The 25485-nt window shown below is 34.6% G+C and overlaps 1 protein-coding gene and 1 long non-coding RNA gene across 3 annotated transcripts in view; one reads left to right on the top strand and one right to left on the bottom strand.

Annotated features, from left to right (window-relative positions):
• Nucleotides 1–25485, top strand: part of Kibra (WW and C2 domain containing protein kibra) — a 125119-nt gene that overhangs the window by 6210 nt on the left and 93424 nt on the right. The gene's annotated exons all lie outside the window — the stretch shown is intronic.
• On the bottom strand, nt 5216–13766 carry LOC143376990 (uncharacterized). Its single transcript, XR_013087216.1, has 3 exons — nt 13492–13766; nt 5827–5953; nt 5216–5437 (listed from the first exon to the last, which is right to left on the bottom strand). It is a non-coding gene; the product is annotated as an uncharacterized LOC143376990 (long non-coding RNA).

Here is a 25485-nt window from a genome sequence, read left to right as displayed (position 1 = left end):
AATATTTTACTAATATTTTGATTTTTGATTCTTTATAACAGTAACGATGGTTAGGCGAAGTAATCCATTAGTTTAGTGCAAATTCTTGAAATAAAGAATTAATATTGGATTTTAGGCTTAATTTGCAGACTTTGACAATAAATGAGCCGTTTATTTTGAAAGTGGCGTAAGTCCATTTATGTTCGAATCGAGATATTGAAGGGTTTGCGTTGGATTAAATTTAAAAATATGAGTAACAGATAACATGGTAGTATAATGTTTTTGGGTTTCCAAGGGTGTCAAATTTATCATCCCAATTAGCATAATTAACATTATTTAAGAAATAATATGTGTTTGATGCCTATGAATGGACTTACGCCACTTTCAGAATCAATGAAATGACGTTTTCAATTCTTAAGAAAGCATAAGTCCACAGGAAAAGTAAATTTCCCGTGAAATAAAAATAAATGTATACACTTTTATGTTATAAAATCAAAAAAATATTAATCTTTTATTCTTTGTTAAGTAATTTTTACATTAAAATAAATAATGTTTTATTAATTATTATTCAGTCTTCTCCAGTTTTTGTATGCGGGAGTGATTTAAAATAATTATAGTGTGCAGGTGGTATATAATATAATAAATCCATTAAGTCCTTATATTTTAGATTGTGATTGGTCTCGTTTTTTTTCGTCCAAGTCGCGTAATTCAATACATTTTTCGTGCATTTTATCTGTATGCTGTAGTTTTAGTTGTGACTGCTTTATGTTCCGCAGACATTTACTTTGTAATATGCAATTAATTTGTTATAAACAAATTATTAACAAATGGCTGAAAATTACAAGGGCATGTCCGGAGACCCGTATGAATCCGTCAGCGGATCGAAAGTGAAATTTGAGATTAAATTGTTTATAACAAATTCATTGCACATTGATAATTAAACTGCTACCTTGATAATTGAATATAAAGGTGTGATCTCAAAAAGTTTTATTGCACAATATTTTCCATATCCATTTGAAAATCACAATGGGATTTACGCCACTTTCAAAATAAACGGCTCAAATATTTATAAGTACATACTACTTAGTTCCTGTGTTACACATTTGTTTTCGTTAGTACTGAGAATAAAATTTTGAACTTCTTCTACCGCAAGTACGCTGAAAATAATGTTATACATATTTTTAATGGGATGATCAGTGGCAGATTTAAGAAAAAAGGCCCAGGTGGCAAACGTTCTGAGGGGCCCATTTTTTCGGGAAAATGAAGAGGTAGTTTACTAAAAGCGGGCTAAGAGTAGTAGTACTGAAAAAATATAGTTTGGATAAGATCGTAATTTTTTTTACGGTTGGGGCCCTACGGGGACTTCTGGAGGGACTCGTTTTTCCTGGAAAATGAAGAGGTAGTTTACTAAAAACGGTGTCAGTGTAGTGGTACAGAAAAAAATATAGGTTGGATAAATTCATAATTTTTTTTAAGGATGGGGCCCTACAGGGACTTCTAGAGGGACCCGTTTTTCCAGGAAAATGAAGAGGTAGTTTACTAAAAGCGGGCTAAGAGTAGTAGTACTGAAAAAATATAGTTTGGTTAAGATCGTAATTTTTTTTACGGTTGGGGCCCTACGGGGACTTCTGGAGGGACTCGTTTTTCCAGGAAAATGAAGAGGTAGTTTACTAAAAACGGTCTCAGTGTAGTGGTACAGAAAAAAATATAGTTTGGATAAATTCATAATTTTTTTTAAGGATGGGGCCCTGGGTGGGGGGCCTTCTGGGAAGGGGCCCAGGCGGCAACCGCTAATCGGCCGCCCTGTTAAATCCGCCACTGGGGATGATATATCATTGTTTCTGGAAATAGCGTCAGGAAAGTTTTAGAGGATTCAAGTATGTCTCTGTGCAGAGATTTTGGAATAGAAATGAAGGTCATAGAAATTGTGCCTATCATGTGGCACTTGTGTAATTGAATAATATTTCTGTTTACCAAACATCAGAATGCAGTATCAGCTTCATTATTTTTTCTCTGTATGCATTAATTGAATGACGAAATTGCAGAATATTGTAGTCATAGGAATGAAACTACTGATTCAAACATGTGACTCTTGTACGAGATATTTTGACGCAGCTAACAGAGGAGTATGAATCAACGAGAGGTTTCACGATTTTTGCTTTCGATTTTGAGGCGTTCCATCCACATGACGCATAGGATTCGTTCATTTACATAGTAGAATCGACACGTGTAATCGAAGAAAATATTGAATACTTCTGTCATTTGATGTCCCATTTGACAAGCTTTCGTTGTTGATGTCGTATGTCGGTATTCAATGCTATTAAAAAGTAATCTGAAATGGAAGAGTTTGAATTCGTTGTTTGCTATTCTCGTATAGGGGAGACCGGGGCTAGTTGACTAATTCCCTTTTAATTGTTGTATTATGTTATAAATTATGCTGCGATTCGCAATATTGAAGCATATGAATGACCAGCTTGCCATTTAATGTGTCACCGTGACAAAAACTCGCGTGTTCTATCAGTGGGAATGAAAAATCTAAAAATCGACTATTTATGAATTTTTGTCCACTATAAGTACTGCTATAATTTAGGGTATTTTATTTTATCCGGTGCGTGAAGGTTTTGTACGTACGACCCTTAACACATTGCCAATGTCGGACGGGGTTACTTGACTAAGCATAGGAATACCACTAAAAATTGCACTTTTTATCCTCAAAATACAGTCGAGGCAAAGAGTTTAGCTGCTCAAATCCACTTCCCCCACCACAAATCCCTCCAAACTCACCCCTACAGTTTACACCCTATCCTCCCTTCAAACTCTCAGGTCTTCCAAATAGACCATAACAAACAAGTAGAAAATAATTACAGTATCTACCACCGTGATACTAAATAAAAAAAATAACAGTGTGAAGGAGTGAAAAAAATAAAAAAAATTTGCTGGTCGTGGGATATATATGTACGCCTTTCCTATACTATATTGATGGATCTGTGACAGCGTATATATACGCCTTTCGCAGGCAAAGGGTTAAAACTAAAAAGTAAATGTCAAGTCAATTAACCCCACAGCCGGGGTTTGTTGACTTATTCGTCTCACTACTCTAAATATAATAAAAACTACGACCTAGACTCAGTTAAAACAGTTTTAAAAATTAAGCCTGTATACCTATAGTCGAATTAACGAAAGAAGGCGCCTTGAGATCGGGGCCAGAAGTTGCGACGTTGCCGCTGCTCCAGGCTCGCGATTGGTGCTTCCCCTACGCGGCTCCCTACGCCTTGGCCAATGACTTTCGACTATTTAGCGTCACTCCAGGCAAATCGACCACTTTTAGCACTCGATGTCAGGGATGTTGTTCAAACTGAAATATTATATAGGAAGGGATTTCAGTCATCACTTTGCTGGGTTTGAATTTCTTCAATTTTTGCCTTCTTTCATGAAACCGAGCTGTACTTGTGAATTTTTATCTCGGAAACTCCTTATCGTATTGAATTCATTCTTTTTTCATTTTAATCTAGAAAGTGCGGGCTATTTTAATATTTTTTTTTTATATCGAAAAATTAATCTTGTAATTTTAAAAATTATAACCAAAGTTTTATTTTGCAAATTTCACATACGAAATATTCTGCTTTCGAGCATGGAATTTTTAAAATTAACGTCGGCATGAGCTGTTATTAACCGATGAAGAGTTTCATTAATCCACTCTTGGCCAATGACATTCTTTTTACGATGATCAGGTCTACACATACTATCACCTTCTTTAACTGTTGATTATTCGTGAAAAAGATGTTTTCATAATTTCACGTGATTCACAAAATACATATTGCATTCTGATCAAAGTCTCTAAAAATGTGATCGACTTGGCGTGGAGTGACTCGTAGATGAAGGAATCTGTTTTATCGAGCGAGTGAGAGAGACACAGTTGCGCTTGAAGATAGAAAGAGACGTCCGATCTGCTGCACAACGTGGCAACGTCGCACGAAATACGGAGCAGCCATTGGGTCTCTCCCGAGCCACGCGCGCCGGCCTACGGGCCGCCCAGGCGCCTTCTTTCGTTAATGCGACTGTAATGAAATTTGTAAACGTTTGGTGTGCGACAAGTCAACAAAATACCAATGGTCTATTTATAAAAAATTAGAAATGTTAAAAATTAGTCAGCTAGCCCCGGTCTCCCCTACTATTTCCCGAGATTTATCTACGATATAATCAAATTTGGTACGGTAAATATATTTTGTATAATAATCGTTTCGTGAATTCTTGTTTCTCGAATTCAATAATCGTGACGAATCTTCAAACAAATTGAACATATTTCTGGAAGATTTCAGTTCTGAACATGCAACCTGGAGTCAGTTGCACTCGCTGTTGAGTTTGACACAGAGTATAATAGTTTGACCTAAGGGAGTTTTCTACTTTGGACGCCTAAAAAAAATCGATTTTTTGGGGGCTTTATTTTTATCCTTACACCCCTGGAAATGTTCCGGCGAAAACTTGAAATTAGCGAGTTATAGAGGTTTGAATGAACAATAGTACGGGCTATCTAAGTGGCTCAGGTAAATTTTAAACGCGTTTTTCTAAAAAAAAATGTTTACGTGAACTTCTGCCACGATTTCGAAAAAAGTAATGACGCGATTGCCTTGAAACTTGGAACATGCGGTTAAAAGATTCTATAGCTTTCCTGTGAACCACGGCTATTCACCCCTGATGACATTTTCTACTCTCTTCGGGTGTTGAAACGGTGAGAATTTGGTGAAATTCGTATTACTTTGCTCTGAACCGCCGCCATTTTAAAAATTATAGTTCAAATTCAATATCCGTGGTTCAAACGAAAACTACACTTATTTAGATTGTAAATCAATTTTACTTTCTGATTTCTGACCGTCCGTTCATCCAGAAGGATGGCAGAGGGGATAGAAGGCACATGGACCGAACGCTCCAAATCAACGCAACACTGAACGACTCCTGGCACGAATACGTACAAACAAAAAATGTTTTTCGAAAGTTCAATAAATCTACTTCAATAACATATATACGTTTGAATGGCAAACGTGATATCTCTGCTAGAAAAAAATTATTAAAAAACCCTAAAATATACGCTCCCAAAGTAGCAAAAAACTCCCTTAAGGGAATTAAGGGTTAGATTTAAGATTCAGAAATGAAAGAATTTCTAATTTATACGTAGAAAACAGAATTTAGAAAAAATATTTTTCTGAATCCTTTGTTCCAAAAAGTTGAAAAAATGAAAAAGCTTTAATTTTAATAAGCTCCATGGTGGCTTAAACAATTTGTTCAAGTGCGAACAGGCAGCTTTTTTTACCCATATGGAAGCAGCTGTTCAGACGAGTTCAACGACATAGGATACAATTATGATGAACGCAACCCAACGTCAGTCGGCGACTTCCGCTTTTATTACTTTTTCATCAATTCAGCCACAACAGAGTCATTCGCGTACATACTTTTAAATGCCCTGCGAAATAAAATGGAATTAATTTAAAATAAATAATTTGCTGCGAAATATCATTAAACTCGACCTCAGCAAACAAACACAACTCGTGACATTTAAATTACATTGCATAAGCAAAATAACCAATACCCGCGAAACTAGATTCGATGTTTCACAATTAATGCAAGGAGAAAGAGTTACGACTGTTGTGATTGACTTGGTGGTTATTTTATTTGAACAAATTTCACGGTGTTTACATCCAGCATTCGCTAGCACTCGTCCGCAAGTTGGCCTGTATTTTTCTCTGTAAGAAATTTATTCGCACGCCGCTTCTTATACGAACGGATAATGTCAGTGAGAGCCAGAGCACCGTGATATTGCGTAGACGCATACATATGTACGTGTATACGTACGCGACCAAGCCGCAGCAGGAATTATGAGGCAGGAGTGTTTCCAAACTTGGAAATTCGATACATTCCTAGGCCGTGACACAGGCCGCATACAGGGAACGAAGGCAAACCAAGATGAAATTCCTGTAAGCTGAGTACAGAGTCAACTGACCAAAAGAGATTCTTTTCTTAGAATTTTTTTTATGACTAGACGTTGAACGTTTTGTAAGCTGAACATCTTTGTCGACATGAGCGATAGTCAAAATTGGTTTCAGTATATTTGATAGACGTATTAAATATAGTAGATAAATCATTATTTAGAGAAGATCAATTGTAGCTTTAGAGCCAGTTTAACCCTGTCGCATGATGTAGCACTATTGTTAATATTTATAGTAAGCTTTACGTATATTACTTGCACATGTACAAAAATAAATTAAGTGTTTCAAGTGCAGCGGGTATTTCTACTTCAACGGGGAAAGAATCGACATTTTTTATTGCAATTTCTTAAGGGGGAGGCCTACCTAGAAATTTTCGAAAAATCGATTTTTATATTTTCTTGGAGTAGTACAACATCTTGAAAATGTTCCCTGAAAGTGTCAAGTTAATCCGACCAAAATTGACGAAGTTATACGCGTGGAAGCAGGTAGGGTTCCTCGGTGTAGCGCTCAGGCCCAAAACTTTAAGGGACCCTCCGGTCTAGAGACCCAAAAAATAGGTGATCTTTAGGAATTAATTAACGGAAAACTACTGTATATAATTTAATGGGACTTTTTGCGTTGTATTAAGGATGTCTTAAGTTATAGAAATATATTTTTTGTTTTATAATAATTAATCATTGCAGACGGCACTGGGACTCGTTAAAGTCAAGGCGTAAAAAAATTGATCCCAATCGGTGAAACCTGTATCTCCAAAAGTTATTATCCGATTCGACTGAAACTTTTTTTATTTTGAAGAATATACTTCTGGCAAGGGGAAACCAGAACAAATTACACAAATAACATTTTTTTAGAGAATAACGACACTTGAAGTTTGAAATCACTTTTTCCCTATATTTTTCACCCTTTCAACGCCTTTGAAAATTATAAATTTTCAATTTTTGTATTTTTTTCTGGTATCATCTCTAGCCAGAAGTATATTCTTCAAAATAAAAAAAGTTTCAGTCGAATCGGATAATAACTTTTGGAGATACAGGTCCCACCGTTTTGAGAACACTGTTTCGAGAAAAACGCGTTTAAACTTTTACAATTTCAACAAATCCTTTTAAACACGTATTCCTAAAAGATTGAACATTCGCAAAATGAAATAAAAAAAATCGACTTTTAGACCGGAAGGTTCCCTTAAACGCGTTTTCCTCAAATTCATGTTTTCAAAGTCGGTGACACACGTAACAAAAAAATTAATGAACCGATTTACTCGAGGCTTTGCAGGCTTATTTTAGGGTTAAATATCTAAGCGCTATCGGGAGCTTTTCCTTTTTTTTGCCTAGAATTTTTTTACACTCGAAAAACGAGCGATTTTTTGCCAAATATCGATGCCCCAATTTTGCACAGTCGCCATTTTGTCTCAAAATAATTTTTCCTAAATCGGGCCCGATAGCGTCTAGATAATTTCATATACTACCTAAAAAAAATCGAATTTTCAATTTTGGATGATCCTGCACCGAGCTACGGTTGTCATCGCAAAGTGCCTAAAAAAAAGAGACGTCTCGGGCATCGCCTATAACTCACAAACCTTTCAATACTTTTCACCACGAAAAATACTGAAATATCCGTAAGATGTACTCTTTGCAATAGGCTAATGTTTAATAATACAAGTTTATCGGTTTTTCTAGAAAAAATTCCCAAAGAAACATGTTGTTTTGACCGTGCTAGGTAGATCTAGCTGAAAATCGAGGCATTTTTAGGGATTTTTTTTTAAAGAAAGTATTTGAGAAACCAGTCGTATGTAAAAAGTGTGATTAATTGATTATTTTATTTATAAAAATAAAATTATATGTTTGGTTATTTTAATAGAAATCAGAAGTTATGTTGCGAATTATTTCCTTTGATAAATTAAGAATTTCTTTCTAAAAATCGACGTTTATTTCATGAAGGGTCAAAAGCGACCCCTTATGGTAAGAAATATAACAAAATAAATTATACTGTATCTACATAAAACCAAATAAATAAATAAAATTTAAATTAATTAAAGTCCGTACAATTTTTGAGTTCAATTAATATTTATGGATCTACAAAAATGTAACACAATAAAATAGACTGCATACAAAACCAAATGAAAAAAAACTAAAATCCGCACAAAATATAATTTTTTTACAGTGATACCAAATTATAAATCTTTATTCCATTTAGTGTTTTTCTTCAGAAAATATGAACTTATGAATACAGTTTTACAGTAATGAGTAAACTGTTACAAATTACAGTAGGCTTGTGTTCGAGGCGAGTTTCAAGTCAAAATGTTAACGTTTCTAATTAAATAACTAATTCATTTCTGCATATTAATTCTAATATATAAAACCGGTTTGTTAAATTTAAAACCCGGTTTCCGAATTTTACAAATTCATAAATAAAACCCGGTTTTTAAACCCGGTTTTTTAAAATCGACCAACCATATAATGTAGGGGAAAGTGGGGCATAAAGGGGTGCCTAATGTATTTCTCCTCCTAGCATAAAGTCAGACGGTAAAATAAACTTTGGACACCGCTAGAAATCTTAATTGGACCTTACAGAATTAGAAAATGAGAGTTCTTATTTTAAAAAAAAAAACTATTTGGCGCACAGGAAAACAAGTTTTCTCGGAAGTATGCAAGTACCCGGTTTTACCATTTAAATGTGGGTAATATCGGGTACCTATTAAAAAACCCATAAAATATGATATAATTATAAAACCATTATTACTATCATTTTATAAACCATAAAGAAAGATATTTTAAGAAATATTAATTTGTACATAAATTTATTTTAATTTATCTAGTGCACAAAAATCACAAATAAAGGTCTCGTCGCCCTCCTCAATATTTGTGCAAATCTCACGAGCCCATCCGTGATCTATACATATAATCAAGATTATTGTTGGATTTTTTAAAGATTAGAAATCAGCTTCTATAAGACATTTACGCCATACATAGAAAGTATGGGTACCCGATTTTGCCCCATACTCGAACACCCGGTTTTGCCCCAAATCAGGTGATTTACTAAACATTAAATATTTACACTTCAACATGCGATAAAGAGCCGGGTAAAACGTAAAAATACTTACCGTGATAGATTCTTTAAATCCAAGTGGTATAAAAAAGGCAATTCACCAACGCAACACTGGAACTTTTCAGCTCGAAATTTTTAAACTTCTCTGGATGAAAAAATACGACGGTCCCTTGCGCTGCCATTGATCTCATACCGTCGTGAGGTCCACCCGAATGTAACACCATTAGTGTTCCTGATTTCTCCATATTTTTTGTTTCACGAGAAATCAGAAATGAGATCATATTTCTTGAGAATTCTCGAGAAATAGAAAAAATATTGGAAAAATTATATTTTTGGAATAATGTTGATAATATTTATCAAAAACACAAGAAAACTTTAACTAAATGATTATTCCTGTCTAATTTATACAAAACTTGTGTAAATGAAAAAATAGATATTTATTTATTTAATACAAAATTTGTACAAAGCGAAATATTACTTTTTGGTCTTAAAATTTATTTTTAAATAACACAATGCGTCTAATGTAGCGTTAGCGAATCTATTTCTTTTTTGTGCCAAAATCTGTTACTGTTATATTTTCATAAATATATATATATATATATATATATTAAATGAGAAATTGGGTCTTTTGACCCTTTTGGAAGAAATTCTGGATCATGCAAAAATTTTGTATGGGGTACAATAGTCTTACCTCCTCTTTTCTATATTTCTTCTTCAATAGCCACAAGAAATTCATTAGATACTTAATTCAGTATACAATTTTTCTAAATTTTTAAATAAGGATTTAAGAGCTCCTTCAGCAGTTAATAATATCGAATCTTCTGTACTGTGATTTCTATTGGAATTCATATAGGTTCTAATGTTATTAATAACATGTATTATAAATTGCAGATGTGTTTATGCGTTCACGATTAACTAGTAATACATTCATTTACGAAAATAAAAGAGATTTATAATACTTTTCCTAGATTTAAGTTTCTCGAGAAATTGTAGTATCTCTCGAGAAATAAGAAATAAGCAATTATAAAATTTCTCGAGAAATAAGAATTAAGCAATTATAAAATTCTCGAGAAAGCATTCTCGAGAAGGAACACTAAACACTATGGTGTATCAATTTTGTCAATGTTTTAATTTTAAAAACCACTAGTGGAAAAACGCTACAATTTCAGGTTTAAAATTAACCACTACCTTTAAAATTTGTGTAACACATTATTTAGCTAATTGGAATTTCTTTTGAAATTATAGAAAAATACGAAAATTAGTAAAATTATTAAACAAAAATTTAATAATTGAGCTTATAAATCGCAACAAAAGCAAACAAGATATCGCTTCTTTGGTGTACTTTGTTAAATAGGATTCAATTTACTACATAGATGACATATGGCTAGATCTGTTGCTAAACTTACATATATTTTCATTTTGTAATAAATACACATTTCCATACATTTTCATGCGAATGTAACAAATACTAATATCCACATAATTTTATTTTCATTTCCATGTTTTTATGTAAGCAAGACTCACTTTAAGCAATATATGAATATGTAATTTGTAGTTAAATCTTACTTAATTTTCACTTTTTTTCAACTGTGATTAGCTAAACTTCACTCAAATCAATTTCTGAAGATAGTTTCAGATTCAGAATTAAAAACAGCATTACTTTGTCACTAGTCATTTCCAAATTTTCAAAAATTTTATATTTACCCACAAAATCGACACACCCTACTAAACACCATACGTTGGGTGCGTATCGCAGCTCTTGTCTTAGGGTACGTTTATGTTGGAGCTGCGATTAGTGCAACGCTTAGGGGAGACCGGGGCTACTTGTTACATTTTTCAGTTTTTTATTTTTTATTTTTTTTGCATTCCATATTCAATACTATCAATGACTCTCACTTAAAGTACGTTCTTTCCTCTACCGATGACCGCTATCGCATGTAATTAAACGAAAACCATGACTTTGAAACAAGCCATTTTGAAGGTCGAGACATGTTGTACCAACGTGCCCCGAGTAGGGGGTAGTTGTTACACAATACGGGGCAAGTTGTTACAGGATTAAATTTTACGAAACGAGGCTTATTATGAGTAATATAATTATATTTTTTTGGACAAAAGTAAATTTATTAATGGTAAGAATCTATTACAATAAATATACAAAAAAATCTATTTTCAAAATAATAAAAAACAACTGAAATCAGTTGCAGTAATTATCGTCGTCCGTTTCATACGGGGACTCGTGTCTATTATTTGTGGTGGTTTTATTTCTCATCTGCCTTTTCTTTACTGTATGTATATAAATGAAACATGCTGCAGAATCTACTCGACGTCATGTACATATTTCGACAAATTTTGCAAAGTCATAGTTGCTTCAGAATATTGCTGTAATGTTTCTACAGTATTTTTCACTACAGTATTGCGCGGCAATATGTGCGTACATTTCTTTGGGCTTTGCCACTGGAACCCTGCACGTCGATGTGCGCGCAACATTGCATAAATATTGTAGGATCGTTGCCACTGGAACATTGCACGGCGATGCGGGCGATACATTGCAGGAGCGTTGCCACTCCAATATTTCTGCAATATCGTACGGTAATGTGGGTGCAATTTTGCTGGGGCCTTGCCACTGGAACATTGCACGACGATGTGCGCCCAATATTGCAGGAATATTGTAGGATCGTTGCCAATGGAACATTGCACGTCGATGTGCGCGCAATATTGCATAAATATTGTAGAATCGTTGCCACTGGAACATTGCACGACGATGTGCGCGCAATATTGCAGGAATATTGTAGGATCGTTGCCAATGGAACATTGCACGTCGATGTGCGCGCAATATTGCAGGAATATTGTAGGATCGTTGCTAATGGAACATTGCACGTCGATGTGCGCGCAATATTGCAGGAATATTGTAGAATCGTTGCCACTGGAACATTGCACGACGATGTGCGCCCAATATTGCAGGAATATTGTAGGATCGTTGCTAATGGAACATTGCACGGCGATACGGGCGCGCAATATTGCATAAATATTGTAGAATCGTTGCCACTGGAACATTGCACGGCGATACGGGCGCGATACATTGCAGGAGCGTTGCCACCCCAATATTTCTGCAATATCGTACGGTAATGTGGGTGCAATTTTGCTGGGGCGTTGCCACTGGAACATTGCACAACGATGTGTGCCCAATATTGCAGGAATATTGTAGGATCGTTGCCAATGGAACATTGCACGTCGATGTGCGCGCAATATTGCAGGAATATTGTAGGATCGTTGCTAATGGAACATTGCACGTCGATGTGCGCGCAATATTGCAGGAATATTGTAGAATCGTTGCCACTGGAACATTGCACGACGATGTGCGCCCAATATTGCAGGAATATTGTAGGATCGTTGCTAATGGAACATTGCACGTCGATGTGCGCGCAATATTGCATAAATATTGTAGAATCGTTGCCACTGGAACATTGCACGGCGATACGGGCGCGATACATTGCAGGAGCGTTGCCACCCCAATATTTCTGCAATATCGTACGGTAATGTGGGTGCAATTTTGCTGGGGCGTTGCCACTGGAACATTGCACAACGATGTGTGCCCAATATTGCAGGAATATTGTAGGATCGTTGCCAATGGAACATTGCACGTCGATGTGCGCGCAATATTGCAGGAATATTGTAGGATCGTTGCCAATGGAACATTGCACGGCAACGAACTTCCAATATTGCTGCAATATTGCAGGATCGTTGCCACTCCAATAATGCACAACAATATTGCAGCATCGTTCCTGCAATATTCCAATGCAACCTGCAACAACACAATATTGCAGCAACGTTCCTGCAATACTGCTGCAACGAAGTGTGCTGTATAGGATCTAGCCCCGGTCTCCCCTACCACATAGATGACCAACGATAAAAGCGTCGAGAAAGAAATATTTATTTTCCTTCGCTATTATCGCATCTCCAACATAAACGTGCCCTTAGAAAAACAATGATACCCAGTCTGACCCGCGCACCCGGTTTTGCCCCACTTACCCCTACATTAAAACTCAAAACCATGTTCTTTAAACTAGCTTCCATGACATCTAATCGTAAGTAATGATTTAACCGAGTAACTACTTTACACGCAGATAAAGTACACAACAGCTTATTTTTCACAAACTTTAAAAGACACAAAAAATCCCTTAGAATGTGACCAGTTTGTATGCATATTTTATTCAGGTAGAGGTGGATGTTTCTCTGAGATTTTATCAACAGCTATCAACGTTACAAGTACAGAGGTAATTGCGTGAAAAGTTTTGTACAGTTTTTTCAAACATAAGTGCATGTGAGAGAAATTTCAAAATCATTGACCGTATAGTGTTTTTTACATGATATTCACCGCCAAAAAAAAAACGATGCGAAACATAGGAATACCCCTCCCCAAAGTGAAATCTTGAAGTTAATGTCCATTCGAAACGCGACGTATAATAAAAACTTGGTACGTTCTACTTACGAATGACAACGGTTCACGTAACAAGTAACAATGCACATGGATTTTTCCTTGTTTCGACCTGCAACAGTTCCGAAGTGCCCTCACTCCTCGTACAGGTAAAAGTACGAAAACGTGAGCGATATCGACGACGTGCACGCGTTCCGTAATGCACAAGTAAAATGCCCTTGGGCCAAAGCCAGGTAGTCGCGGAGGGACACCTACGCGATTTGTATGCCCACGCATAGGTGTTTGTTTGCTCGCAATTGGCGTTACATTCAGGGCCGTTTGTATCATCTGGACGTGAAACAGTCACACCTGTTTTCGAGTAATCACCCTTCACGGACGAACATGCTCAACTACCGATGGATGATACCTTTTCCCCTCTGACATTGTCAATAGGGGAGACCGGGGCTAGTCGATACGTTTTTCAGTTTTCAATTTTTTTCATCTTTGTTTGAATTAATTACTTGATAACAAATATGCCAAAATATACGTTGGTAATTCCTCTTTAATATGTTGTATATAAAAAGTTGAGAAAATACATACAAAATGAATGAAAAAATGTTATTTGGACGAAGGTAAAATGTATCATTTTACCCCACAGTTATTCTGTTTTCAATTTTTTCCATTTTTTATTTGAATTAATTCCTTAATAACAAATATGTCAAAATATACTTTGGTCCTTCCTCTTTAATATGTTGTAAATGAAAAGTTGAGAAAATACATACAAAATGAATGAAAAAATGTTACTTGGACGAAGGTAAAATGTATCAATTTACCCCACAGTTATTCTGTTTTCAATTTTTTTCATTTTTTATTTGAAATAATTACTTAATAACAAATATGCTAAAATATACTTTGGTCCTTCCTCTTTAATATGTTGTAAATGAAAAGTTGAGAAAATACACACAAAATGAATGAAAAAATGTTATTTGAACGAAGGTATAATGTATCAATTTACCCCACGGTTATTCTATTTTCAATTTTTTTCATTTTTTATTTGAATTAATTACTTGATAACAAATATGCTAAAATATACTTTGGTCCTTCCTCTTTAATATGTTGTAAATGAAAAGTTGAGAAAATACACACAAAATGAATGAAAAAATGTTATTTGAACGAAGGTATAATGTATCAATTTACCCCACGGTTATTCTATTTTCAATTTTTTTCATTTTTTATTTGAATTAATTACTTGATAACAAATATGCCAAAATATACTTTGGTCCTTCCTCTTTAATATGTTGTAAATGAAAACTTGAGAAAATGCATACAAAATGAATGAAAAAATGTTACTTGGGCGAAGGTAAAATGTATCAATTTACCCCACGGTTATTCTGTTTTCAATTTTTTTCATTTTTTATTTGAATTAATTACTTGATAACAAATATGCTAAAATATACTTTGGTCCTTCCTCTTTAATATGTTGTAAATGAAAAGTTGAGAAAATACACACAAAATGAATGAAAAAATGTTATTTGAACGAAGGTATAATGTATCAATTTACCCCACGGTTATTCTATTTTCAATTTTTTTCATTTTTTATTTGAATTAATTACTTGATAACAAATATGCCAAAATATACTTTGGTCCTTCCTCTTTAATATGTTGTAAATGAAAACTTGAGAAAATGCATACAAAATGAATGAAAAAATGTTACTTGGGCGAAGGTAAAATGTATCAATTTACCCCACGGTTATTCTGTTTTCAATTTTTTTCATTTTTTATTTGAATTAATTACTTGATAACAAATATGCTAAAATATACTTTGGTCCTTCCTCTTTAATATGTTGTAAATGAAAAGTTGAGAAAATACATACAAAATGAATGAAAAAATGTTACTTGGACGAAGGTAAAATGTATCAATTTACCCCACAGTTATTCTGTTTTCAATTTTTTCCATTTTTTGTTTGAATTAATTCCTTAATAACAAATATGTCAAAATATACTTTGGTCCTGCCTCTTTAATATGTAGTAAACGAAAACTTGAGAAAATACATACAAAATGAATGAAAAAATGTTATTTGGACGATCAATTTGGATGTATCAAAACTATTTACTTTTTCTGTATATAAACGAAAACAGTTAAAAAACGATTGTTAAAGTCAATGCATACACACGTACGCTGGATCGTAGGAAATAATTGAACAACAATCTTCACATATCTTGCTCAAATGGAGCTACACATATACGGTGTCGAGATAATTCGTCTGTATCAACTTGCCCCGGTCTCCCCTACCTTTTCCCTTTGGCAGAGAATTAATTTTCATTAGCGAAGCAAGGCTGCGCGCATCGACACAGATCTTTTATTTTGTACGTCATGACGACTAGTAGAAAATTAGAGAAAATTGAACTTGTGGAATAACGTCACGGGGAAACCGATTGATAATAATTGGTACGAATAAAATGGTAAAAGTGAAGTATAAACATTAGGGTGTGTCGATTTTGTGGGTAAATATAAAATTTTTGAAAATTTGGAAATGACTAGTGACAAAGTAATGCTGTTTTTAATTCTGAATCTGAAACTATCCTCAGAAATTGATTTGAGTGAGGTTTAGCTAATCACAGTTGAAAAAAAGTGAAAATTAAGTAAGATTTAACTACAAATTACATATTCATATATTGCTTAAAGTGAGTCCTGCTTACATAAAAACATGAAAATGAAAATAAAATTATGTGGGTATTAGTATTTGTTACATTCGCATGAAAATGTATGGAAATGTGTATTTATTACAAAATGAAATATATGTAACTTTAGCAACAAATCTAGCCATATGTCATCTATGTAGTAAATTTAATCCTATTTAACAAAGTACACCAAAGAAGCGATATCTTGTTTGCTTCTGTTGCCGTTCATAAGCTCAATTATTAAAATTTTTTTTAAATAATTTCACTAATTTTCGTATTTTTTATAATTTCAAAAAAAAATCCAATTAGCTAAATAATGTGTTACACAAAATTTAAAGGTAGTGGTTAATTTTAAACCTGAAATTGTAGCGTTTTTCCACTAGTGGTTTTTAAAATTAGAACATTGAAAAAATTGACACACCCTGATAAACATATTAGTAATAGTTGGAAATACATTCGAGTGACATCTGCTACTCATACACCGCCGCACAAATTAGTCACCAGCGAACAATGAAACAGAGCACGCTGATAATTAATGAGTGTACATATGTACCTACGCAATAAGTTACGTATCAAATACTGCACAATCTTTTGGACGTTTATCATTATTTAATATTGTTCAGAACTATCGCACAATATATAGGATGAATTACAAGAAACTACCTTAAGGGGGTTTTCGTCGCGTTATTTCGGATTTTTTTACAAAGAACCCATTAATTTTATTATTATTTAGTTTATTGCTACATGTTTATTGATGTTTGAACTATCTTTACAAATTTTGTCAATAGACAAAAATTAAAATCAAACGCAATTGACTGCTTTAAGGTGTCTTTCCACTGTGACGAACTGATAAAGTACCACTGTTTAGAATTTTTTTTTCACAAAATGAATGCGTTTACTAAATTGAAGTTTCTTCTATTTATTAATATGTGTTTTGGGAATACAACAATTTTTTTTCCTATTTTTTTAATGCTTGCATGCCCCAAAATAAGGGGGTGAAAAATGCACTGTGAAAAAAAGACGCTTTGACTGCGTGCTCGATTTTAAAGGAACCATGTACCTGGGGCGGTGGTATCAGGGAGATTTATAGTCAGCATGACTGTCGCCATGGTCCGAACTAGAATCACACATTTTCGTTGTTTTTTTTCTCATCTTTTACGTCGCAGAATGATTAAAGAATTTAGCTAATTTCGATAGTTCAACTTTGAACGTCCGCCATTTTGTTAATTTTTCATCAATCTAATTAATTTTAGTCCCTGCCATAGCGACAGTCATACGGATTAGAAATCTATTTGTTTTTTTTCTTTCAGACTCACGGTTTCTCTGAAATCGATCACGCAGTCGAGGCGTCTTTTATTTTACAGCGCATATTACACCCCCTTATTTTGGCGCAATCAAGCATTCAAAATATATGAAGAAAATAATTTTGTATTCTCAAAGCACGTATTAATAAATTGGAAAATCGTCAATCTAGTAAACATATTCTTTTTGAGGCAAAAAAAGTTCCAAGCAGCGGTACTTTATGAGGGCGTCACAGTGGAAAGGCACCTTAAAGTAATGGTGAAAAAAATCTAATCAAAGTTCTAATGATCTACAACAAAAAATGAAAAGAGATTCTTTATCCGTATGCCTGTGGCTATCGTCCCTACTAGAATGATAAAAAAATATTGAAAATTAAGCAAATGGCGGCGGTTTGAAAATTAAGTTTCGATTTTCGCACAATTTTTCAACTTTAAAGGTCTGTGAAAGTGTAAAAACAAAATATTTTATCATAATTCTGGTAGGGACGATAGCCACATGTGTGCTGATAATATATGCAAAACTTGGACTGAGTTGGTCCAGCCGATCTTGAAATATCATGGTCCCCGGTTCGAAAAACATGGTTTCGAGAAAAACGCGTTTAAAGTTTTGCGTACAATTTAGACAGAAAGGTGACCTAGGAGAGTAACGGTCTCTTTGTAACCAAATACTCGATTTTTGTGTTTTAAAAAACACAGAAATTCACCCCCCACCCCACCCCCCACCCCCAGTAAAAAACAGTTCGTCGAAACTTTGCCGAAATACAGTTGCAGGAACAAAACTGTTATGCGTCGCCCGTCCTGCTCACTGAGCGCGCCATATACCTACCTATTTTGTACCCTGTAACCCTGCAAATAATATGAATTGGAAAAAAATCCTTTTGCACACGAATTACCCATGTAATGTACCGGTAGAAAATGCAAAAAAAAATCGATTTTTTTTTGCCCGTTAGACCAGAATACCCCCCTAATACCTTTTTTGGATTCGAAGATATGTACAATAAAATGTATAGGACATAATTTAAATGAATCCATAGAACGAACACGAGCACCCACGTTGTTCTAGCAAAGTAATTTCTTTCTGATTTATAAAGGGCATTTATTTGCTTAAGGGGACATTTTACTCTCTCGGTCGAAAAATCCGCCACTTTTTGGTGATGGTTTTTATAATGAAATACACACTTAACGTTTTCGAATTTCGGGGGTATATTGTACCATTCTTGAAATACAAAAAAGAATCTTTGTTTATTTTACTCGTTTACTTAAAAATTTCGCAGTGAAGTTGGCGTTTTCAGAATTGCTGGCGGTTGAAATTTCGGACAACTGGATCATCGGAACACGTATTTCTTATTTTTCGGTCCTCTAAAACATATCCAAAATTCAAAGCAATCGGAGGCGGGCACCAACTATTCTTATGAACTTTGGAGGGTAGTTTCACCCCCTAAACATTCAAGCAGGCCAAAATAAAAAGACACGTGTTTCTTATTTTTCAGTCCTCTAAAACATATCCAAAAAACAAAACAATCAAAGATGAAAACCTGAAAATCTTATAACTTTGGGGGTTGGTTTCACCCCCAAAATATGAAAACGGGATGCTATAAAAAACACGTATATCTTATTTTTCGGTCCTCTAAAACATATCCAAAAACCAAACCAATCGGAGATGAAAACCTGAAAATCTTATAACTTTGGGGGTTGGTTTCAACCCCCAAAATATGAAAACGGGCTGCTATAAAAAACACGTGTATCGTATTTTTCGGTCCTCTAAAACATATCCAAAAACCAAACCAATCGGAGACGAAAACCTGAAAATTGTATAACTTTGGGGGTTGGTTTCACCCCCTAAATATGAAAACGGGCCGCTATAAAAAAACATGTATATCTTATTTTTTCGGTCCTCTAAAACATATCCAAAATTCCTCTCCTTGTGAGTGAAGTCATTGATTTTTAACGAGGTCGAAAATTTGACTTTACTTCGCCTTTTGGCGATTTCTTAAAATCAACCGCCCCATTACTGAAATCTCCAAGTTTTAAAACAGACCCACAGTAAATCCTAGGGAACTTCTTGGTATGAATGTATAGTATACAGGAATGCTACTCGCTGGAGTAAGCAGAACTTTGGTGAGTTGTATCTTCAAGAATATCGCTTTGTACACTTGAATAAGTCTCAGATTAGTTATTGTAGCTCTGCAAGCCAAACTAAGAATTCTAGTAAGTATCCCTATAAGGATGATAATCGTCTCTAGGGCAGTGGTGACAGTTAGAAGAGGATCCGAGAAGGGAGCTAGAAACGAAAAATATTTGAGACAAGTTATGCAAAAACCTACCAACCCTCAAAATGACAAAAATTAGTCGAACACAGTACAACCCTACTAACATTTATTGTTGGCATTTTGATGGCCAACTAATTTCCAACTTGGGGATACTGTGGGCCAACCAGAAATGCTACCAGAGAAATCCCATACTTTTATGATCTTTATTTTGCAAAAAATTACCAACCCATAGACCAACTCTTTCACTATATAATTATTAAACCTACCAAGCCATTGTTCCTTTTCAGGCTTTAAAACAAAAACTACAAAAAAATTTAAATAATATTAATTATACACTAAGAAATAACCCATTAAAAAACATTGTAAAAGAATAACAGGAAATAAAATATACCCAATAGAAATAGAGCTACTTTTCTTTAACAATTAAAATTTTCAAACTTAATTTACTAAATTTCAGATCTTTGAGGGTTGATAGCTTTCTGCATAACTTGGCCCATTTGTGGAATAAGACCTTGTGTCCTTTGGCTGTCAGTCAACAATGCTATTTGCTTGCAGCAACTTTATTGTCGAAAACTCTGGGCGATCGATCGTTCGCCCATGTGCACTGCACGTGCAGTGTTTCTACTCTGCGTTTGTTTACATTACGTAGGGTAGCGAGGATAGCAGTTCGTGAAAAAAGGAGGAATGCACGGCTGGTCAGAGTCTAGCAGCGTCCCCACTTTTCGGTTTGGGCTTGCGCATTCAGCCGTTGGCCACTGCTTCGGTGACCTATACTTCAATTATTGATTCTGGCTGAGAAATGCTTCAACTGACGTAAACATAAATTCCTAACTATGAGTTTAGTACAGTATTTAGTACATAGTGTATTATTAGTGAGTGGCTAGGTCTAAAATTTGATCATCTAGCGAATCAAAAACATAAGGCCAGGCAAACATAACAGACTAGGGGGAGAGGTGCTTTCACGACATAAAAATATTTGACTCAGCTTTCTACAAAACAATATTGTAGCAGGCATTTGAACTTATCTCCATCTATTCAAATGCGCATGACCACGCACACAAGCGCAGGCTGACGGTTTGAATCTCCGCGTCAAAAAGGTTAGTATAGGTACATTCCAGTATCGTTATTCTCGACGTTTAGACGAAGCAAAATTGTTTTCAATAGTATCTTAAAGAGGATTTTCAGGAACCAAAAATGTAAAAATTCTCTGTTCGAAATCTATCGCGATGTTACGTGTGAACATTAAACGTACCAAAAATTATAAGACTTTATGATGTCTTTTCGTGGATATCGCTACATATCCGAATGAAATTGGAAATTAAACGAAAGTAACAAATATTTATCTGTAATAAAGAAAATTACATGTGCGATACAATTTTAAGTGGAAGATATTTTTTTTATTATTTATATTGCACATTGCAATAGATTTCATTACGTAGTAAGCACTAAGCATAATGTGGCGATAAAAAACGAATGACTTAAGTACTTTAGCATTATTATTTTTTAGAAACTTTCTGAACGCTCGGTCTCGAGATGTTCTGTCCTTCTCGCTCAATAAAACTATTTGATACAACTTGGCTCTCGCAACGCAGTGGCGGCCCGTGTCCCCCTCCCCTGCCGCACACACACGCGCGTACAAACACGCACACTAGTAACCTTCACTTGGCCACTCTACCATCGCAAAGGCATTCTTGAAAGTTTTATTACGAAATGCCACTACACTTGCCGCTCGAAAAACTCTCGCTCCGATAATTAATTGCTGAAGAATTATTTGATAAGATCTTATCCTGTTTGCAAGAATATCATTTTCATAGACGCTAAACGGATGTTCCGTTAATATTGTTATTAGTCTAGCATGCGGGTATGTTATATTAATCTGAACTTGATATGTACATACCTGTAACATGTGTTTGCAATTTTATACCACTATCGCTAGCAGACCAGCACAAAACATTTTAATACACAGATTTTACATTTATTTAAAAACTACTTTAGGTAATCAAATTCTTTATTCTATGCGCAACGCACTTTTATCTAAGCTGGTATTTATATGTTTAAGAACAGAGAGGTATAATTATTTCTAAATTAACTTTTTCCATTCTTTCTGTTACTTTTTATCGCCCCTCTTGGAACAAGTCACGAGCCGTCGGGAGGCCTTGAAACAATGCCTGTAATTTTTCTGCGAGAATATGTAGTAAGCGAAAGTTTCGAAAAAAGTTCTCCTTAAATAGAAAGAACCAGTCGCAATGGTTTCGAGGAAACAGCAATCGTACAGTTTGCAACCGTCTCGATTTTAACTTTTTTTCTGTCTAGCTTTACCCGGTGAATGAATCTCGTATTCGTGCGCCAAATGCGTTACCCTACTGTAGAAAAATATTTTCGAGAAGCTCGTCACAGTATTGAAAACTTCAAGTTCTATAAATGTATTTACATCGAGGCTTAAAAGTATCAATTTCCATTACACATTCCGTGCCGCGGCGTCCAAGATTGGTATTCTTCGATATTTAAAGAAATTGCGGGGAAAGTAGAAATCGTTGCATCGATCTGCTCCAATTTAGCCGATCGATGAGAAACTGAAAGTTCGCTAAGTCGGCTTAACCTTGGCATACCATAGCTATCTCGATGGTAGTGTATGATCAGTGTTTGATTTGTCCCTTGCTTGACCCTGTCCTCCTCCTCCGCCGCAATTCCTCCTCCCCTCTTCCTCCTCGCATCTTCCCGCTCCCCACCATCTTCGCTTCTCCTCCTGCCCCCTTCACTGCTGTCCACGTTATTCCTCCGTCATGATGTACGTTCTTGACCCTCCTACTCCTCCTCCTTCCTCGGCATTGTAGGACAACGACGTGGTAAGGCCAAGGGCGCATTAAAAATGTGAATCACACGGCGGAAAAGGAACTAAGATACTATTATATCCCTGATATTTTATAATATAGATTAACGCTTTCGAATCACCTATTTATGTGATTGTGAGCACGGTGCGCGCGGGGCTTTGCGAATACGCTTCCCTTTCGTTTCGACTGCCGTCGCGTTGGAATAGTGCAGGCATGAATAACGAAAGGCAAAATGGGCATTTTTGTGAATTGCAGTGTTTGTTTACATTTATATTATATGTGAGCTAGGAACTCGATGTCGAATGTTCTAAATTATGTTTATTATTGGTCGTTGAAATAATCACTGTGTATTTAGTGAATCTCGCAAGATTAGTAAGAAAGTTTTGTGATCGATGCCACTTATTTATGAAATTCTTGCAACAGTTTTGCGTGTTCGATTATTTATTTGTCGTAAACACAGCTCGCAGTGGATTGAAATTTTAGAAAACTTAAGGGGTCATGCTCAGTCAGGAGGCCGGAAAAAGGGTTGTCTTTGGAAATTTTTTACTCAAAAGCTATAACACATTTCTCAAAAAATCTTTTTTTCTTTTAAGGATTGCATCTAGTACCGTGCATCGTAATTTTTTAATTTAAAAATATTTATCAATAACTAAGTTATTGTTCATCACAAGAAGGTTCTCTAAAAAAAAGGCTTCTGCGGTGACCACTCCTGCTCGAAAGTCGATCATCTAAAATAAAAAATTCAAAGGAATTTACTTATTATATTATATTATTTAGTGTTTGAACGAAGAATTTTTTTATCCGATGCTTAGTTTTCTTTTAATTGACGAAAATCAGGCACGGTTTATGATAAAAATTGAAACTTTTACTTTAAACATCAGCCATTTTTTCCCAAATCAATATTTCGAAAAATCCTTCGTTCAAATACTAGATAATATAATATAATAAGTAAATTCTTTTGATTTTTTTATTTTAGATGGTTTTAGAGAACCTTCGAGTGATGGACAATAACTTAGTTATTGATAAATATTTTTAAATACAAAATTATGATGCACGGTACTAGATGCAATCCTTAAAAGGAAAAAAGATTTTTTGAGAAATGTGTTATAGCTTTTGAGTAAAAAATTTCCAAAGACCACCCTTTTTCGGCCTCCTGACTGAGCATGGCCCCTTAAAAAGAAATTAAAAACGAATAAAAATAGGGATTGATCTTCTAGATTCAGAATAAGGCTTCATCGAATTTTGTTTGCCTACATTGCATTTTGTGCGTCTTTATATGTGGAGCTATAGCCATAATTTTATTTATTAGTCTACGATAATCTAAACATAGACTGAATTGTATATAATTAATAATTTCCATTCCTAAATAGAAGAGATGATTTCGGCGCACTGGTTCGGTGTATTAAATAATTAAATAAAGGCTGTTTTACAATTTTGAGAACTTTTACCAAATTCCAACGTTTCGGTCAGTGATTTCCATTCTCAAGGAAAGTTAGATAAAAGGGAAAAAATACTACGTATGCTTTTATAAATAATATAATTTGAATTTCGACCGTAAAAATTGTTCTAATTAGAAGAGGTGATTGACTGGTTCGGTCTATTAAATAATTAAATAAAAGCTGTTTTACAATTTTGAGAATTTTTACCAAATTCCAACGTTTCGGTCAATGATTATGATCATTATCGCCATCCATTTTAAATAATATAATTTGAATTTCGACCGCAAAAATTGTTCTAATTAGAAGAAATGATTTCGAAGCACTGGTTCGGCCTATTAAATAATTAAATAAAAGCTATTTTGCAATTTTGAGAATTTTTATCAAATTCCAACGCTTCGGTCAGTAATTACGGCCATTCTCAAGGAAAGTTAGATAAAAGGAAAAAATACTGCGTATGCTTTTATCAAATTTTTAAATTCTCAAAATTGCAAAATAGCTTTTATTTAATTATTTAATAGACCGAACCAGTCAATCATCTCTTCTAATTAGAACAATTTTTACGGTCCTAATTCAAATTATATTATTCCATTCCCAAACTTTAACACGACTAAATAAGTGAAAAGGTAAAGTATTGATGTAAAAGCAGGTGAGGGAAATAGGGATTGATATTCTTCATCATCGCGTCGTGTGCCCGTTGGTATTCGCATCCTCTTGTGTCGACTACCGATTTCATTTCACTTTCGCCACAATAAACTCCAGTTAGTCGTTGGCCTCCAGAGGTCAGGTTATTTTGCATGCAGGATACTATCTCGTTGTTACATATATATGTAAAATATAAAAATATGACGGAATCAGATACCAAACCTAGTATATATACGTATACACATATATCTGCGAAAATTTTGGGAACGCATCGGGGGTGCTCAACAAATTTCACAATCTATCGAAATTTTTTTTACAACGTTTGTGAATACTTCACGTGCTTTAGGGTGGGCAAAACGGACCACCTAACTTTGTAGTGTGGTAGCAAAAAGTCCAAGGGAAAAGGAGACCTGGGACTTCATTATTACTAGAAAATCAAAGGCATTGTTAAGAAAAATATTTGGTAACGAAGGAAAATTAGATTTTTCGAATGTATTGAAATATTCGTTTCGCTAAGTGGTGGGGTAAAATGGAACACTCATTTAAAACTATGCGAAAATACAAAATTTTTGTTTTTATGATTTATAGAGTATTAATTTAGGGCACGTGTCCCGTATTGCGGTACTTTGACGCTGACTTGCTCACTAAGGAATTAATTACTGACTTCTCTTACTTTAATTTCGATTGGTGAAAATTTATATTGGTTTTTTGAACCTTTCTCTTTATTAAGGCATTTTTTTCGGGTTAAAAATGTTAATTTTTCATATTTTTTCAATTGGAATAAAATATACATGTTTTTGTCCCAATTACTGGGCCCTGAAAAGTGTGTTGTCCGTATTACGGTGCCCTTTTTTGAAGGTTAGGTTATATCTTCGAACTTCCAACCGTTCAAAACATTTTTTTT

This window comes from Andrena cerasifolii, chromosome 15, assembly GCF_050908995.1.
Source record: "Andrena cerasifolii isolate SP2316 chromosome 15, iyAndCera1_principal, whole genome shotgun sequence".
NCBI classification, from domain to species: Eukaryota; Metazoa; Arthropoda; class Insecta; order Hymenoptera; family Andrenidae; genus Andrena; species Andrena cerasifolii.
This window is presented reverse-complemented; position numbering and strand designations above follow the sequence as displayed.